The sequence below is a fragment of the Balaenoptera physalus genome (assembly GCF_965194825.1).
Source record: "Balaenoptera physalus genome assembly, chromosome: 13".
Taxonomy (NCBI): Eukaryota; Metazoa; Chordata; class Mammalia; order Artiodactyla; family Balaenopteridae; genus Balaenoptera; species Balaenoptera physalus.
In genome coordinates, this window is record NC_138892.1 from 87,163,493 (window position 1) to 87,182,827 (window position 19,335).

The 19,335-nt window shown below is 36.9% G+C and overlaps 1 protein-coding gene across 7 annotated transcripts in view; it reads left to right on the forward strand.

Moving 5' to 3' along the window:
* Positions 1-19,335, forward strand: part of LMNTD1 (lamin tail domain containing 1) — a 437,115-nt gene that overhangs the window by 219,980 nt on the left and 197,800 nt on the right. Inside the window, exon 4 of one of the 7 annotated variants that reach the window (XM_082419814.1) lies at positions 15,388-15,443. The exons of 5 other annotated variants lie outside the window; for them this stretch is intronic. The gene's annotated coding sequence lies outside the window, so the exon portion shown is untranslated. Of the gene's footprint in view, positions 1-10,134; positions 15,444-19,335 lie in introns of those variants that run through there. One more of the 7 variants, XM_082419815.1, reaches the window with a different exon arrangement.

Below are 19,335 nucleotides of genomic sequence, written 5' to 3' on the forward strand. Positions count from 1 at the left end.
GATTTCAGGTGACTGAAGTCACTGGCAGTCATCTTTGCAGAAACACAAATCATAATATTTGAGAAACAAAAAGGTGATGCCCTGAGGGCAAATTTTATATTCATCTTTAAAAAAGTGACCTGGAAAATTATATGTCATTTTGCTGCAAGAACTTACTATGCTGACAAATATTTGTAAAATGTTATTTCAGCCCATGAATTTTATTTTAGTAGACATTCAGAGTAAGTCACAGCTTCAAAGAGCAAATGCCAGCCTTCCTTCCCATTCCCACGTCCAGAGTCTCACCTTTCAAAAGAGAGTACTGGATCTCAGTTGACACTTTCTTGTAATGAAATCTGCCATGAAATTTTAAGCTAACAAATGGCTATGATTCACAAAATCTATTCAAACGAATCCTTATCGACTGGAAGCCTTGTTAACAATATGATATCTGAGTTTATCACTAAAAAATTATTTTGGAACAAATTCAAATACCAATTAAAAATCAAAATAAAGTCTCATCTTCCATGGTTATCTAGATTATCATTCTGTTAGTTGAATATAAGGTTTGCCCTCAACTTCTCTCCTTTTTTGTTTCCTAAATATTATGGTTTGTATTTCTGCAAAGATGCCTGCCAATAATGTCAGTCACCTGAAGCTCTCCAAGGACCTTTAAAATGAACACTAAAGAATTCATTGTGCTGATAAATGTTTGTAAAATATTGTTTCAGCCCATGAATTTAATTTAAATAGGACTTAATAACTGAAAGTTGTCTCAGCATAGGGTCATGATTAAAAGCATGATCTCCTGATCAAATCCTGATTCCACTACTTCATAAAATCAATACCTGTTCAACAAATATTTATTCAGTACTTGCTAGTGATAGGCACTAGATGTTTTAGATGACTGGAAGATATTGGTGAATGAAAGAGATAAAAATCCTTGCCTTCTTGACGCTTACACACTACTGAAGGAGGCTGACAATAAAAAGAATAGAATAAACTTAATTTATTAACAAATTGTTTAATACATTAAAAGGTGATACATTGTACATATTTTTTATATAAGGGGGTGGGGATTCTGGGAGGGTTGGGAGTGGATTATAGTATTAAATAGTGTGGTCACAGTAGCTTTCATTGAGGAGGTGATATTTGAGTAATTGCTTGAAAAAGGTGAGAGGGTTAGCCTTGTGGATATCTAAGGGAAGTGTTCTGGGAAGATGGAAAAGCAAGTGCAGAGCCTAGTAGCAGAAGTTTGCTGATGTGTTTGAGGACAGCAAGGAGGCCAGAGTATCTAGAAGAATGTGAGCAGCGGGGAGAGAAGTACAAAATGAGTTCAGAGAGTTTGGGAGAGGGAGGCAGGTCACAGGGTCTTACAGGCCATTGTAGGGACTTTGGCTTTTCTCCTAAGGGAGGATGGGAGTCCTTGGAGGATTCTGAGCAGAGGAATAGCACGATCTGACCTCTGTTTTAAAAGCTTACTGTGGAAGAGAGTTCCACTTCTGGTGTGACAGTGTGAGAAGCTCCACAGATCCCCTCCCCATGGAAACTGGTAAAAATTATTTTTTAAATCAACCATTTAAGGTCTCAGGAAATGATCCAGAGAGCATACAGCAGATAAAGAAACATTTATTCAAGAAATCTACTAAAACTCTGTAAAAACTACAGGAAGTTGTGGTATTTGAACAAAGATCTCTGAGCTCCCTTCCAGCTCAGTGAGATGAAAACTCTGCTCCAAAATTGTACAGCCATGAACACAGGGTTCCCCCTGCCAAGCCCTCAGTTGGAAGGGCTATCTTTTGGGGATAGGCAATACGTAAGCTCTGCTCATCTTGCCTTCAGTTACCTATTGCTGAAGCTAAGTTCCAGGTGAGTGTGGCTGAGAAATGGAGACTCCTTCTGCCTCACCATCACTGATGGGATGGAGGCCATACTGTGGCCACAGCACCACTGAGAATACTAGAGCCCTGATTGCTCTTTCCTTGGCTTGTGGGGTGGGAATTCTGTGCTGAAAGAGGCAAGCCAAGGAGACCTGGGGCTGCTGACTTTCCAACCACTGAATGTGCAGCTTCTGAAGAGGAATGTCACTCAGAGAAAAGGGTGCCATTGTCCCCATCCCTAGCATCAATGACATGACTCAGAGATTTTTGCCTAAGAGGAGGAACAGGCCATAAAACAGCTCCCCAGTGGACTGATTCCATTTGCGACAGTGTAGACCTCATTTGCAATAGTTCAAGCCTAAGTTCACTCTCAAAAGCAGTGGAAGTTTTGGTGAAAGTTCATTGGGAGGAGATTGATAGATTCTTTGGAAGTAAAAGCTAAAAAGTAAAAGCTACATAGGCCAGGTAGCTTTCCAGAGACAAATGGGAAAAGAGACAGCTGCGAAGAGCTTTCCTGGGGTCAGAACAAACCTCACATGCTGACTTTGGGAACTATCCCTTTCAAAGGAACCAAATTTGGATCAAATTAGTCTGTGTAGTAATTTATGTACCAATACACTGTTGAAAACAAGAAAGCAATCAGTCTATAATTAGTGGCACTTGAAGATTCGGTGTGGTCAAGGAAAGAGACAGTCAAAGAGAGCCCTGCCAAAACCACTGTCATCCCAGAGTAACTGTGGGCCTCAAGAAATGTGGGACAGCTTTAAGTGCACCAACATAGTTGTAATGGGAATACCAGTAGGAGAGGAGATAGAGCAAGGAGAAGGAAAATGTTTGAAGAAATAATGGCTGAAAACTAATGAAATTTATTTTAAAACATTAATTAATACATCCAGGAAGCTTAATGATTTCCAAGTTAAGATAAACACAAAAATATATATACAAGTAAACACATGTCTGAAAGCCAAAGACAAGGACAAAATCTTGAAAGCAGCAAGAGAAAAATGGCTTGTCACTTACAGAGAATTGCAATGGGATTAACAGCTGACTTAGAAAAAATGGAGGTTAGAAGGCAGTGGGATAATATGTTTGAAGTGCTCAATGAAAAAAAAAAAGTCAAGAATCCTGTATCCAGCAAAATTATTTTGTTGTAATGAAGGTGAAATAAAGACATAAAGACATTTCCAGATAAAGTCTGAGCGAATTTACTGCTAGCAGATTTGCTTTAGAAGAGATACTAAAGGAATTTCTTTAGGCTGAAAGCAAGTGACCCCAGATGTTAATTGGAATCCACATGAAAAAAACAAAGAGCACTGACAAAAGGTAGTTATACAATTATAAAAAACAGTAATAATGCATATTTTTCTCCTTTCTTCTCTTAACTGATTCTAAAAGTAACTGTATAAAATGATATGTATATAATGTATTTGGGGCCCTATAACATGTAGAAATGGAATGTGAGTAGGAGCAAAGATGTATTGGGTTAAGGAAATGACTCCATATGTGAACTCGAATTTACAGGAAAAAATGAAGAGAGCTGATGACAAGAAATAAGAAGATGAATATAAGAAAAGCTAAAAGTATACACTTGCTATTCTTTTTCTCTCTCAGCTTCTTTAAAAGACATAAAATTACATAAAGTAATAATTATAACAATGTAATTTTGGATTTGTAACATTGATAGATACAATTAGTATAACAATAATACCACAAAAAGGGGAGAAAGGGAATAGAACTATATAGGAGTAATGTTTCTATAGTTCATTGGGATTAAATTAGTATGAATCTGAAACTACTTCTAATAAATTAAGGTAAGCCCCAGAGCAACCACTAAGGAAGTAACTCAAAAAATATGGTGAGAAAAATCATTAAAGAAATTAAAAAGATACTTTAGAAAATATTCACTTAAGACAAAAGAAAGCAGTAAAGGAGGAAAAGAGTAACAACAACAACAAAAAGGCATAATGCATATAGAAAACAAAAAGTTAAGTGACAGATGTAAATCCGACTATATTTATAATTACCTTAAATGGGAATGGATTTAAAAGTCCCATCAAAAAACAGAGATTGTCAGATTTGATAAAAAATAAACTAGATCCAACTGTATTCTATCTATAGGAGACACTTTAGATTCAAAAATACAACAGCTTGAAGGTAAAAGTTTGAAAAAACATAATTATTCAAACATCAATCACAAGAAATTTAGAGTGTCAGACATAATATGCTTCAAAACAAACCAAAAAAAATGTTACTAAAGATAAAGAGGAGCACTGTGTAATGACAAAAGTCAATCTATCAGGAAGATACAACAATTATAAACATATATGCACTTAAAAACAGTGCACTAAAATACATGAGGCAAAAACTGCAATAGGAAATTCAACAGTTATAGTTGGAAACTTCAGTAGTCCACTTTCAATAATGGATAGAGCAACTAGGAAAGAGATCAACAAGGAAATAGAAGACTTGAACAACATTATAAACCAAGTATACCTGGCATACATCAATAGAACATTTCACCCAACAATAGCAGAATATGCATTTTTCTCAAGTGTACATGGAACATTCTCCAGGATATATCATATACCAGGCCATAAAACAAACATCAATAGATTTTAGAGGATAAAAATAACAAAAGAACACAAAACATATTCTCTGACCACAGTGGAATGAAATTAGAAATCAACAACAGAAAGAAATTTGGGAAATCCTCAAATACGTGGAAATTAAACAACACATTCCCAAATAATTAATGCCTTGAAGAAGAAGTCAAGAAGAAATTATGAAATACTTTGGATGAATGAAAGGGAAGATACAGCATGTCAAAACTTTATGCAGCTAAAACAGTGCTTAGATGGAGATTATAGCTGTAAATGCCTATATTAAAAAAAAAGAAATTTCAAATCAGTAACCTGAATTTCCATCTAACACACTGGAAAAAGATCAAACTAAACCTAAAGCAAGCAGAAGAAAGGAAATAATAGAGAAAGGAAATTAATGAAGTAAATAATGGAAAAACACTAGAGAAAATCAATAAAAATGAAAGCTAATTCTTTGAAAAGACTAATAATTTTAACAGACCTTTTGCTAGATTGACCAAGAAAAAAAAAGAAGACTGAAATTACTAGAATCATAAATGAAAACAGGGAACATGTCTACCAACCTTAAAGAAATTAGACAATTTAGATGACATAGATAAATTCCTAGAAAGACGTAAAAACTTACTCTGTTTACTGTGTTTAAAATTTCATGTAGAGTAAGGGTGGAAGTAGAGAGAGCTATTAGTTGTGAATGGCAAGACATGATGCTGGCTCAACAAGGGTGGTAGCAGTGGAAGTGGTGAAAAGTGATCAGAGTCTGAATACATTTGGATGCTAGGGCCAGTGAGATCTCCTGATAGATTCAACGTGAGAATCAAAGATGACTCCTTGTTTTTTCCTGGAGCAAAAAGCAGGAGGGCTTTTCCATCAACTGATAGGGGGGAGACCCTAGGTGCAGTTGTTTTGGGAGTGGGAAGGATATCTTTTATTTGCTCCTTATAAATTCACTGTCTACCCTTCTTCATTTTGTTCTGTGCTCCACGAGGCTGACCTCTACAGAGCTCCTCAGCTCTGCTCTCTGGCTTTCCAGGTATGTTCAATTAATTGGGAACACTAAGAGATTCAAGGGTAGGAGGAGTTGCTTTAAACTTCTTGTACTTCTCCACCAAGGATCACAGCTCCTGTCAACTGACCTTCTATGTCTTTCTGTCTCTCTGTCCCTCCCTCTGCACCCCAGTGACAGCTGCTTCCTCCCTTTACTCCTTTACCCTTCAGGGTTGATGGGACAGTAGTGCCTTTGTTAGCACTGGAGTGTTGTGCTATCTTTTGTGGTTTCCCTACACCCTGTAAATAGCTCCTTTATTAAACTGTCCTCAAATTACCTAAATTAAGTGTGCCACCTGTTTCTTGCCAAAACTATGGCTGATATGGGAAGAAGATCAGAAACTTGGTTTTGGACATAATGAGATATCAAAGGGGGGATGAGAGTAGGCAATTGGTTATTTGAGTCTGGAATTCAGGAGAGTGACATAGCCTAGAGATAAGAATTTGGAAGTCATTAGCAGAAAGAAGGTATTTAGAACCAGGGGACTTGATGAGATCATTGAGGGAGTGAAAAAGATAGAGAAAAGAAGAAGACTGAGACCTGAATTTTGGACTCTTTAATGTTAAGATGTTGGATAGATGATGGGGAACCAGCAAAGGAGAAGGAGAAGCAAGGGAGGAAGGAGGAAAACCAAGGGAAGCCAACTGAGGAATGTATATCAAGGAGAGGAGTGATTCACTGTGTCAAATGCTGCTGAAAAGCCAGGTGCAAACGGGACTAAGAATTGACCATTGAATTTAGCAATGTGGAAGTCATTGCTGACCTTGGCAAGAATATGTTCAGTGGTGTTAGGGTAACAAAACCTGTTTAGAGTGTGTTTTAAAGAGAAGAACTGGAGAAAGCAAGTATAGACAAATGAATTTTGCTACAAAGAGAACAGTATATGGTTAGTGGCTAGAGAGGGAAGAGGAATTTTGTTTTGTGTTCATTTATTTTGTTTTATTAAGATGGGAGAATAACAGCATGTTTGTATGCTAATAAGTATGATTCAGTAGAAAAGAGAAAAATAATAATGTAGGCGAGAAATGGGAGAATTGCTGAAGGATGCCCCTGAATAGGAGAGGGTGGGAGTCTAAGACACAAGGAGAAGGGTCCCCTGAGACAGGAACACAGAGCACATAGTTCATCTATAGTAACAAGAGAGAAGGCAGAGTGTGCAGATTCAGAATTTCTTTTCTGATTGTATTTTCTCAGTAAAGTAGGAAGTAATCAGCTGTGAGTGAGCACAGTGGGGAGGGGTAGGAAGTTTGAGACGAAGTTGTGAATGGTTGCCTACGAGTGTAAAAGTTAGTGACCTAAGGAAGTGTAGTATGAGTGCTGGCAGCATCAAGAAATTCCTTAAGGTTCACTATCATGAATTTAAAATGGAATAATGTTCAACTGAAGGGATGCAGTTAGAGAGTAAGCAGGGAGTTGGATTCAACAAGGAGTTGCGGTTTTCTTAAGCAAGATGTGTGGCCTCATATATAAAATGGGGATAATAATACTTACCATGAGAGTTGCTATATGCATTAAATGAGATAACACAAATAAAATGCTTATCACAGTGTCTGGTACATAGTAAGTACACAATAAACGTGTGCTAGAATTATTGCTATTGTAATACCTAGTAGGGCTAGGAAAACTTCCGAAGTGGAAATTATCTGTTTTAGTCGTACCTGTAATGATCAAATGCTTCTGTTGGTTAATTGCAGTTTGGTTCAACTATTCATAGCATGTGTCTTCTTACCAGGTGGGGACCTAGAGACTACATCTATGTTGCCTTTATAACACTTCACTTCCAATAGGCATAAGCTTGCACAAAATAGCTCAGGGAACCATTTGCTCATCTCTGCAATGCTTCAATTCCCATTGTAGAGCAATAGTTGGAAAACCCAGCTCCTTCTGTTTGTTACAGACTTCTGACATTTGATCTTTCTGCTAAATTCTTGGCAATGGCCTTAAGGCAAGTAGGAATCCAATTGCTTAGATTAGTATAACTTTGAAGTTATTTCTCTGTTTCTAACACTGGTACTCTGAGAATAGGAATTCCAAACAAGCTCAGATAGCTTGTATGCCTTTCTTGACCTTTTCAAACATCATTTCTTTCATTTTGGACATTGATTGTACCTGATTAAGCTATCTATATCACATTTTTTTGACTATATTTACTGTTATTACATCAGGTGCTGCCTGAAGGAATGATGCGGTATCCCTAAGCCAGGCCACTTGGGTGTCTCTTAGTCTGGGGTGGGTATGGTGGCATTTTCCCAATTGGTGCCCCCAAGCTGCCTGGTGTTTTGGGACAAGGAAGGAGAATCTTGAGCCCCTGCGGACGAAGAGCCTTCCCAGTTCAGACCATTTGCTGTATAGCTGAGTGCCTTTTGCCAGTTTCACTCCTCCTACTCCTATTCTGAAGCCTTTAGGCAGTAAATACAGTTATACAATGTAAATCATTCTCCCTTTCTAAACAACAACAAGTTTTAAAATAATATGAAGAACACTGACAGTATAATTAAATAAATAAATATATAGAAAGCACTTAATTTTTTTCTAAATTTCAAACTCATGGAAAAGTTGAGTAAAGAACAATGAACACTCATATACCCCTATCTGAATTTATCCACTGTAGAGTTGCCAGGTAAAATGCAGGATTCCAAGTTAAACTTGAGTTTCAGATAAATCATGAATAATTTTTAAGTATGAGTATGCATGCAGTATTTGGGACATACTTATACTAAAAAATTATTTGTTGTCTCTCTGAAATTCAAATTTAACTAGGCATCTTGTGTTTTTTTTGGCAAATCTGACAGCCCTAACTTACTGTTAACATCTAACCTCACTTGTTCCCATCTTTTCTCTTATACATTTCTCCTTTGCCAAACCATCTGGGGAACATTAAAAAAAAAATCTCAAATAGGCCTTGTATACGTATATAAAGAAAATTCATTTTCATTGGCTTTTGTTTTAAAACTAGTGCTTGCAACTGCGCTTTCCACTTGTTATTATATAGTGCTAATTCCCTACTCTTGCCCAGACTCCAGGTTAGTTCTAAGTGCACATCCATATGCAGTTACAAAACCACTTCAACACTCATGTCAAAAAACCAGTTGCTATCATGTTGTGAAAATGACTATACTACCCAAAGCAATCTGCAGAGTCAATGCAATCCCTATAAAGTTACCAGTGGCATTTTTTACAGAACTAGAACAAAAATCTTAAAATTTGTATGGAGACAAAAAAGACCCCGAATAGCCAAAGCAATCTTGAGGGTAAAAAATGGAGCTGGAGGAATCAGACTCCCTGACTTCAGACTATACTACAAAGCTACAGTAATCAAGACAATATAGTACTGGCACAAAAACAGAAATATAGATCAATGGAACAGGATAGAAAGCCCAGAGATAAACCCACACACCTATGGTCAACTAATCTATGACAAAGGAGGCAAGGATATACAATGGAGAAAAGACAGTCTCTTCAATAAGTGGTGCTGGGAAAACTGGACAGCTACATGTAAAAGAATGAAATTGGAACACTCCCTAACACCATACACAAAAATAAACTCAAAATGGATTAGAGACCTAAATGTAAGACCGGGCACTATAAAACTCTTAGAGGAAAACATAAGAAGAACCCTCTTTGACATAAATCACAGCAAGATATTTTTTCATCCACCTCCTAGAGTAATGGAAATAAAAACAAAAATAAACAAATGGGACCTAATGAAATTTAAAAGCTTTTGCACGGCAAAGGAAACCATAAACAAGACGAAAAGACAGCCCTCAGAATGGGAGGAAGTACTTACAAGTGAATCATAAGACAAAGGATTAATCTCCAAAATATATAAACAGCTCATGCAGCTCAATATTAAAAAGACAAACAACCCAATCCAAAAATGGGCAGAAGACCTAAATAGACATTTCTCCAAAGAAGACATACTGATGGCCAAGAAGCACATGAAAAGCTGCTCAACATCACTAATTATTAGAGAAATGCAAATCAAAACTACAATGAGGTATCACCTCACACCAGTTAGAATGGGCATCATCAGAAAAATCTACAAACAACAAATGCTGGAGAGGGTGTGGAGAAAAGGGAACCCTCTTGCACTGTTGGTGGGAATGTCAATTGATACAACCACTATGGAGAACAGTATGGAGGTTCCTTAAAAAACTAAAAATAGAATTACCATATGATCCAGCAATCCCACTACTGGGCATATACCCAGAGAAAACCATAATTCAAAAAGACACATACACGCCAATGTTCACTGCAGCGCTATTTACAATAGCCAGGTCATGGAAGCAACCTAAATGCCCATCGACAGATGAATGGATAAAGAAGATGTGGTACATATATACAATGGAATATTACTCAGCCATAAAAAGGAATGAAATTGGGTCATTTGTTGAGACGTGGATGGATCTATAGACTGTCACACAGAGTGAAGTAAGTCAGAAAGAGAAAAACAAATATCGTATATTAATGCATATATGTGGAACCTAGAAAAATGGTACAGATGAACCAGTTTGCAGGGCAGAAATAGAGACTCAGATGTAGAGAACAAACGTATGGACCCCAAGGGGGGGAAGCGGCGGGGGGTGGGGGTGGGGGTGTGATGAATTGGGTGATTGGGATTGACATATACACTGATGTGGCTAAAATGGATGACTAATAAGAACATGCTGTATAAAAAATAAATAAAATAAAATTCAGAAAAAAAGAAAACAGTTGCTATCACCAATGAAATAATAATCAAGTGGCCTCTGAACATCACCCTTCTGGAATTAATACTAAAACCATTTTAAGCTAAGGGTAGGCACTCTACAGAAACTCTTTGTATTGACTAAACAATTACCATTGCTTGGTTCTGGTGGATCTTCTAGCTTTTCTCAGTTTCTTTAGTATGAGAAATCTCACCCAAATTCTCTTTTCTTTAGACACATCCATATTTGTAGGTACTTTAATGAAATTGTTAAGAGCACAAGCCCAGGAGCCAGACAGTCATGGGTTAAAATCCTGTCTTTTGTAGTCATGTTTAGTTCAAGGAAGTTATTTAACTTTTTTGTGACTCACTTTCCTCTTCTGTAACATGGAGTAAAATATATACTTCATGCACCTGTTGCAAGGTGAGCCCTGTGCCTGGCACAAGTATACTGGCAATCATCATGTAGATCTCCACTGTAATTTATCACACTTTCACTGGAGCCAGTTTTGCATTGTGTTTCCTATCTTACCCTGAAAATAATTTCCACACTGGGTATGAATACTTCTAAACCATAGCTACTGCTCACAACCTTCTTGTTACAACAGACCCAAATAGTCATATATAAAAACAGAATGGAGGTTAAAGGGGATGAGGTCTAGTTGTAGTCTTAGATCCCTGATGGCGGTCTAAGATACACAGATATGGGTCAGGGACCATCATCTAGATAGAGGTATAGTAGAAAAGGAATTTGACTCCATCATCGACCTTATGGTGTGTGTGTTTGTGTGCATGTGTGTGTACTGTGTATGTGTGAGTGTCCACATGTGTGCGCTAGGGATGAAAAATGATACCAAGATATATACAAGTTTATGGGTCATATATGGAAATTGATCTTTCCTCCATACTTCATATTAGATGTTATCAGATCAAAGCGTCCAGCTTGGATCACCAGACCTTTAAAAGAATGTGGAGAAACTGGAACAGATTCAGAAAAAAGAATCATAAATATGCAAATATTATATGAAAAATATTGAGAGATTTGAAACTTAAAGAAAGTCAAGGATGACTTGGTTTGTTTTCAAGAATAAGAAGAGCTTTTCTTAAAGATTCAGATCAGCTATTCCTTGTGTCCACAGAGGACCAAACGAGGGGAAAGGAATACATTAAAACTGTGTACTGCATGTTTTTTATTTTGTGTAAGGAAGAACTTACTGCAAACTTGGTGATAAAATAGTCGACTGGACTGCTGAGTTAGTTATGGGGTCTGTAATGGGGAGTTTTGTCTTAAAGCTTTGTGGATAATCACCAGACCTAGCTATTTTCAATTTGGCATCTACCTAAACCAGGTTGCTGCACCAGATGAATACTGAAGGTTCTTTCTAGCTTTGGAATATAACTAGAAAATACCAAGGGGCTGCATATATAAGACATGTTGCACAATTAAAAATCTATCTATCGAAGAGGTAGGTCAGCCACAAAGCAGAGGCGAGCGTTTTAGCACGCTCTGGCTGTTACACAGAGCACAACATGAGACCCATCAGTCAGCTTCTAACAGACAATCCAGGTCAGCCAGACTGATGGGATTTTTAGTGTTGATTGTGTTGGATTTGCATTTGCTGTTACGAAAGGGGCAACCAACAAAGTCTTAGAATAGTGTGCATGCGTTGACCCATAACCAGTGAAACAAACAAAATAAAAAAGGCTGCTGTTAAATTAATAATTCTTAGTATGGATAGGAATGTTTTCCTTATTAAATTCAGAGTGGATTCATTCTAGGAACAATTTTGGTCTAGAGGCTGTCACTTGCTATAGATTACTGACTTTAGTGCTTGGCTGCCAAAATACTTTGGCTCATTCTCAAGCCCCAAGAATTGCATAAATTTTCCCTCTCATCATGCTCCAGAGCCATCAACAATATCTCTAGATGTCTTTTCTTCTAATTTTATTTAATTCTTTTGTCTCAAGTCTCCTAAGAATTTCTGTGTACTATTTATATTGTATTATATTAATTATGAGTCATAGCCATACACTGATTCACAGGATCCATATATTAATCACATGATTGTGTGCCTTTGTTCCTTTACTGGGTTTCTATTTTTTCTTAACCTGTCCACAATCTCAGATAAGCATCTTCTGCAAGTCTGTAGTTCTCCTCTCACCTGCACATGGACTGGCACAGATGTTGACAAACTGAATGTATTTTTCAGCCAATGTTTATTGTCTCTGACCAGATCTAAAAGGCTTGATTGTTTACATGTAACAAACAAAACAGAACAATAACAATAATAGTGAAACAAATCAAAACAAAAGCCTTGTGGTTAAAATCAGCTGGGACTTAATTTTTCTCCCACTTGAAAAGGTCTGGAAGTGAGAAGTCCAGGGCTGGTGAGGCAGCTGCAGGGTTACACAGTTTTGGATTCCTTCTGTTCAGCTACACTGTCGTCCTCAGTGCATGGCCTCATGGTCCACGTGGGTTGTTGTAGCGTCAGCCATCACATCCACGTTCCAGGAGGCAAGATGGAGGAAAAGAAGGGAGAGCTGACTCACCTCCTTCAAGAAAATTTCCTGGAAGTTCCACACATCACTTCTAGTTGATTCTCACTGACTAGAACATAGGTACAAGGCTGCTTCCAGCAGCAAAGGAGGTTGGTAGTTTTTTACTCCGGGTGACAGTGTGCCCCACTATCATGGAGAAAGGAATCAATGAATGACAAACTGGACAATGACCAGTCTTCAGCCCAGAGCCCAAATGTTGTGTTGGCAAGAGAAGTTCAATACAGATACAGTGATTTTAAATGTCAGCGTGGTGTGGACATTTCCCTGTGGTAACTATGCATCAAAACACTGTGTATAGTTTATTCATTAAGAGCTACATCCAAAATTCTTCCTGAAAACCTGGGAAGAAGGTGCTGCTATTATGTCTCAAGGTGTACCAAGACTGAGAACCGCACAGTTCATGGTAAAGTTGGTAGTTGAACCCAAGCAGTCAGATCCCTGAACCTGTACTATTAACTGTATCACTGTGTTGTCTGTAAAGTCACATAGAAACATTGCCTTTCTAGGAATTTGTCAGCACAATCCGTGGCAGAACTCTCAGGGACTCTGTGATGCTGCCTTCATTATGACAACACACATGCACATATTTGAAAAAATTATATCTGTGCCTTCATTTGGACATGATATGCAATTTTCAGGAGATCCTCTGAACTCATGTAAATTGTTAGTGGTGACATCCTGCTCCTACCTCATCTTTCATTTGTTAAATGTTGTCTTTATTTTTCGGCTTCCTAGAAATTTGGAACTATGTAAAGTTTGTTTTAATTAAGCTCAGTTGATTCAGTGCACTCATTCTTTTGCAGCATTTTATTCTTATAGCTGTAGTTGAGATATATTCATGATTCAAGATGGTGATGTCAGTCTGTTTGGTTGGGGAATGGCCAAATTGTTGTGAAGCATTGTCAACTCAGGTACGTGATTGATGACAGGCTTATTGTAGAAAACAAGATTAACAGGTTTGGGGGGGGTGTTTATTTTAGTTTAGAAAAAGCTGTCCTATTGTTTTGATTGTATGGGAAAAAAAATCAAAATTTTAGTCATTATACAGTGACAGGTGTTTGGCAAATTGGAAAATATACCTTAGTCCTACTGAATGTCAAATTAATAGAATGTTACCTTAGGGGAAAACTAATCTCAAAACAATCTTTTTTAATTCGTATTTTTTCTAACTCAATTATTGTATTTCCTTCAGATGAAATCAAAACCTTCAAGTCAAGGGTCCTTTCTATAAATATTTCATGTCAGTTGATGCGTGAAATAGCCCTCTTTTTCAATAACTGATGAAGGGTAGGGAAGATTTGATGCTTAGGGAATTCATTATTATTTCAGACTGTTCTTAAAAGGGATTTTCATAGTTCTTTACTTCCATAAGTCATGTCATAGTTTTCCAAAAAGAACTGAAAGAAAATGAAATAAAGATACTGAGACAAATTTTTAAAAATGTTTATTACAGACATTGTCAGACACATAAAAAATAGGCATAATACTATTATAAACTGCCAAGCACCCATCCCCCAGTTTCGACAGCTATCAACATATGGCCAATTTGTTTCAACTTCCCCTCTACCCCCATCTCTTTCCCTTCTACACGTTGGATTATTTTGGAGTAAATCTCAAACATCATCTCATTTATCTTTAAATACTTCATTATGAACCTATGCAAAATATGGATTCTTTGTTTTTTTAAAAACATATACCCAAACATAATATCCCTTCTGCAAAAAGTAATAATGATATTGAGAACATGATATGTTTATTCTCTTTTTCTCTCCTCTTTTCAACAGTTGGTATGTTTTAATCAGAATCCCAGCAGGTTCACATATTGCAGTTGGTGTTCTTTTAGTATATAGGTTCATTTTTCTTCTGTTTATTTTTCTTGCAATTTATTAGTTGAAAAAATATTATAAAGCATCTCACATTGTGGATTTTGCTGATTTGTTTTCCTGTGGTGTCATTTATTATGTTCCTCAGTCCCTTGTATTTCTGTAAATTGATCAGAATCAGGTTTGATTTTTTTTCTTTTTTACAAGAATACTTCATAGATGGTGTTGTGTACTTCTTATTGCATCATATCAGGAGGACATAGTGCTTAGTTGTCTCTCATTTTACGATAAAATTGATCAATTTTTGTTAAGTAATGTCAGCCAAATCTTTTCATTATATAAACTTTCCATTTCATCAGCAATTTTAACAGCCATTTATGATGACCACCTAAACCAACTATTCCATTAGGAATTGCAAAATTGAGATAATCTCATTCTATAATTTCTTCTTCATTTATTAGCTGAAATTCTTCTGTAAAGGATAGCTTTCCTACATCAACTATGTGGTTACCTTAAAGTATAGGAAAGGCATATAAATGCTTGATTCTTTTCTTCATTAATTTTCAGAATAATAAGCTAATTCCTTAACATCTGGCAATGTTCACCAATGGACTTTTAAGTATTATTGTAAACAAATGGTTTAAAAACACATTTAATATGTTTCAGTCTACTGTTGTTGTTATTCCTTTCTATGCTCAAATTGTCCTGTCTTTGGGCAGGGAGAGCATCTTCAAATTAGATCTTGAGGTTTTTTTTCAGGACTTTCTGGTTCAACCAGATGATTCACGTTCATCTTGTACATTTCTTGACCTAGATCTTGAATCAACTTCAAGGTTCCTTTTCATGGAGAATGGTATTTAGAATCTCCAGGTTAGTTGCTGGGTCATCATTTGTTTTCAGACCTTTTCGGTAGTCAAAGCTAAGAAAAGAGTTGAGAAGTTCATACTAATATTTTCGATTCAATTTTTTTTTTTTTTTTTGGCTTCGCTGTGCAGCTGTGTGATCTTAGTTCCCCAACCAGGGATTGAACCCGGGCCATGGCAGTGAAAGTGCCGAGTCCTAATCACTGGACCACCAGGGGATTCCTTCGATTCAAATTTTGATTACAGGATTTTTACTTAGTTTGTATTCGTATCTTTTTTTTCTCTTTCACTGAAAACCTTGATTCCTAAATAGAATAATATAATTATTTATTTGCTTTGTCATATAAAATTTCAGAAGGAAAATATATTTGTACTAACATTATGATTATTGAAAAGACTTTTTATTATTGAAAAGACTTTTTATTTTTGCATTCCTTTTGTCCTTAGAATATATCCCACCAGGGATAAACAGCAAAATTACTGTTTTAAAGTCACCTTGAAATAACCCCTCTCTGAGTGGTTAAGTCACAAAACTCAAAAAATAAGTTACTATTTTCTTTTAGCTTTCTAACTTTAGGGATTTATTTTTTAAGTTTTGATTTTTTAGGATGATATAAAGCCTTTATATGTTTCCAAAGTAAAATCTACAAAATATTTTGAAAATCGAACTTCTGTCCCTATTCCCTCACCCAATTCCCATTCTCACTAAAGGTAAACGTTGTTATTAGCTTTTGGTTTAGCATTTCTAAAATAAACAAGTGTGTGTTTGTATTGCTTCTCTTTCTTAGCTCTAAGATGGCATAGTATGCACACGCTACACACATTGCTTTTCTCATTTAACAATATATCTTTATGATCACAGATGCATAGTAGTCATTTTGTTAGTGTGACCTAAGTTTATTCAAGTAGCACACAATAAATGGGCATTTGGGTTCTTCCTGATATTTTACTATTCCAGAAATGTTACAGCCTTCTTTACCAATTACAATTTGCTTGACAAATATTTTGTTAAGGACATTTGGATTATTTCAAACCTTCCTTTTTATAAACCAAAGTGTGATAAGCATTCTTGCATATGAAACTATGGTTGTCCTACTAGATTATAAGCTCCCTGAGAGTAAAGCATTTTATTTCTGCTTTGTGCATAACACAAAGCTCATCAATTTGAAGGTATTGATTGATTAAGCTAAATGGGTCTTGAAAAATACATCAGGAAAACACATTCATCTTTTTGGAAAACATATGCACATCAACATGTTACCGATCTTCAAGACCAACAAAATAAAGATTCTTTTCTACCAAGTAGATTTGTCTGTGTATCTTGTTTAGGGAAAGTTTCTATAAATAGAAATTATTCCCAAATAAACACTGGATGAAGTTAAAGGAAAGAGTAGTACTATTACTGAGCAGCTACCAGACTCAAATTAGTCAAACAGACCACAAAAATTAATTGTGGTTAAGTAATTCAAGTGTTGGGAATAGTGTTAATTTAAACAGGTGACATTCTTGTCTCAAAGAGCTTATTTTCTAGTGGGAAGACATAAGTGGAAAACATAGATAATAGACACATAATGAAATACATAATGTATTTTAGAAAACTGATAATGGCTGGAAGGAAATCCTCAGGAAGGGGAGTAGGGTGGGATTCAGAGCACAAGTGGTGGGTACAGCCTTGGATAGGACCAGGGGTTGGTAGATTTTGGGAAAAGGGAATAAAGTAGTCCCTTTTTATTTCATATGTTTTCCAAGGAAGAATGCAGTGAGAGTGAGTAGTGAGAGGGTACTAGAATGGGTGAAATAATTGATCCAGAGAGTGGGAAAGTAAAGTTACTAGGAGAATATAGTTGATATCATGCTTGGTACTTCACTTATGAGAGATTATTTAACAAAAGTTGTTCTTCCAATACCTTCCGTTAAAGGAAATTTTGCTGCCTGTGGTCTGGCCAGGGGGGTTAAGAATATTTTTTTCCCACCCTCACTAGGCTGATGGGAATAATAATTAGCACTGGACTAGCAGGAAATCCATAGATAGCAATGTCTAGTGTGCAGTGTATCACCTTTGACACGAGTACCTTGACATACAATGATCTTAGCAATCAGTTTCCTTTCTTAGGAATTTGGAACTAGGAACCTGAAAGAATGAGGCAATTAGCAGACAGTGCAGAAACAGAAGGAGAACAGTAAGAGATGTTATTAGGTAGAGTCAGGGCCATAACAAGCTAACGTCAGGAGAAAGCAAATCTATGCTTAAGCTGAAGAAATCTATAAGAAAAATCCAGAAAGCATATGCAGAGAGAGGCAAAGAAGGAAGAGAGGTGGAGCAGAGTCTTTCTAGCTGCCTCATTTCCTGAAAACATTCCAGGCCCAATTTCAATTGGCATGTTTCCTTCGAGAAAATCCACTTTGACTTGAATGAGGTTGAGCTGGTACAGTGGACTGCTGCCATTTCAGTGTACCCAACATCTATGTGCTCTGTTTTGCTAGTAGTGCACTGATTCTTCTCTAAGAAAACTATTCTTCCTCACTGAGGTCCATGAAATTTGGATGCAACTGATTTGTAGGTAGCTCATCATTCTTCTCCACCTTACTGCAACTTTCTTGTTTCTAAAATAGAAGGCACTAGAGCTGACCTCTAAGGCAGGAAGAGAAAACACCTGGTACTTGTGTTCCCACCTCCTCTACCCACCCACCTCGGCCTGGCCTGTGAATCACTCAGCCCATATTCGGCCTTAGCAATTTTCATGAGAGGTAAATCCTGTTTGCTTTATCTGCTTGAGGTTTCTTAGAGCCCTCTATTATGTGATACTTCCAAAGAATAATTTGATGGAATTTAGCATTTCATTATCTTTACCTTCATCTCCTGACATTAATTTCTTTTCATAGATAACCGGTAACAATTAAGAGAGAAATTTAATCTTAGAATTTTAAAGTTTGTCTAAAAGCTTAGTATTAGGGTATAGGCTATATAAATGAATTCTGGCAGCTTCTAGAATTAAGTACAACTAAGATAAAGAAATTGTGCCATTACGGTGAATAATTTACCAAATATTCTTTTCTTAAGAGCCTTAAGATTTGAAACATAGGCTAAAGTGACTGCATCACCCTATCATAGTCACCCAAGCTTAAAATACGCCATCATCTATGGCTGCTATTAACATCAAATCAGTCACCAAGAACTTTCGCTACATCTGTTCCTTCATGACCATTCCCGTTGCCACCAACCTGGTCCAGGGCTTCATTATTTTGTGCCTAGAACATTGCAATATGGTTACAATTCGTCTCCCTGACTGGATACTTTTTCACTTGCTTCACCATACACACATGTTCCTATGGCCTTGCTAAGACAATAGACTGTTACAGCAGCTCCCTGATCAACACCCAAACTCCATTTCTTAGCTCTACAAATCTCCCTAATTTGGTCCATACCTGCTTTTCACTCCTCTGTGTGAGCTTTCTGCCTAGTTCATAAAATAATACAGTCAACAAGTATTTATGGGGTAGCAGGATCTGTGCTATGGCTGGATATGCAACTAGGAATAAGATACTGCCTTTATCAATCATCCCAGAGCAAATATTCTACTGGAGCAGCCAGGCAAGTAAAGAGGAGACAAGGTCCACTGGAGGGAATTCTACCATGGTGGAGAGCATGGAGAATTATAGGACACCAAAGCAGTAGCAACTCACCCGGTCCTGGAGGCCCCAACAAGACTTGTTGAGAAGATGACATCTCACTTGCATCCTGTAAGACAAGTAGGCTGCTCTGTTCATTGGCCCAACCTATGAGCAACACCCTTCAAGATGCGGCTCAAACCTCAGCCCATGAAATACTTCTTCACCATCTGGTTAGTGCCTCTGATCTCCTCTCCCCGCTCTGAGCTGCTGTAGCATTCATCTATTCA